This window comes from Monodon monoceros, unplaced genomic scaffold (genome assembly GCF_005190385.1).
Source record: "Monodon monoceros isolate NGI ecotype Baffin Bay Population unplaced genomic scaffold, NGI_Narwhal_1 Super_Scaffold_17, whole genome shotgun sequence".
NCBI lineage: Eukaryota > Metazoa > Chordata > Mammalia > Artiodactyla > Monodontidae > Monodon > Monodon monoceros.
In genome coordinates this window covers 34,985,054-34,985,595 of record NW_021703773.1, presented here as the reverse complement: position 1 = coordinate 34,985,595, position 542 = coordinate 34,985,054, and positions in this window count along the sequence as shown.

The window sequence follows — 542 nt, the reverse complement described above, 5'->3', positions numbered from 1 at the left end:
TGACAGCATCCTCAAGCCCCACGTGTGAAACAGAAAGGGGTCCATTCCTCATTCTCTGCCGTGTAACCAATGTTCCAGCGACTGCGGGGTTGGACGTCTGAAGAGAATAAGAAAGTTCAAGAAAATCAGATTTCGTTCCTTGGAGCAGCTGCCTTCAGAAATGTCACCCCAGGTCTTCCCTATTGACCTGCACCCAGTTTCTCGGATTTTTCTAACAATCGTTAACAAAATATGCACAATTGTATAGCCGGCAAGCGTTACGGGGAGCACCAGGAAGGCGTGTGCACAGTGGTGGGGCTGGGAAGGGGGAGCAGGCTTCCCGTTCAGCACGCGTCTCAGGCTCTTCCCCACGCCTGGCGTAGGAAACGAAGCCGGCCAAGCCCAGCGCTTATGCAAATGCAGCTTCGAGGCATTTGTGCCTTGAGGGCAGCGCCTCCCCGCCCGACCCAGTTCGCTGCCTGCCAACAAACCCCTCCCGCGAGGAACAGTGAAGCTGCTCCGGCGACGTCGCAGGCCCGCTCCAGGGGCCCAAACCGCTTCCC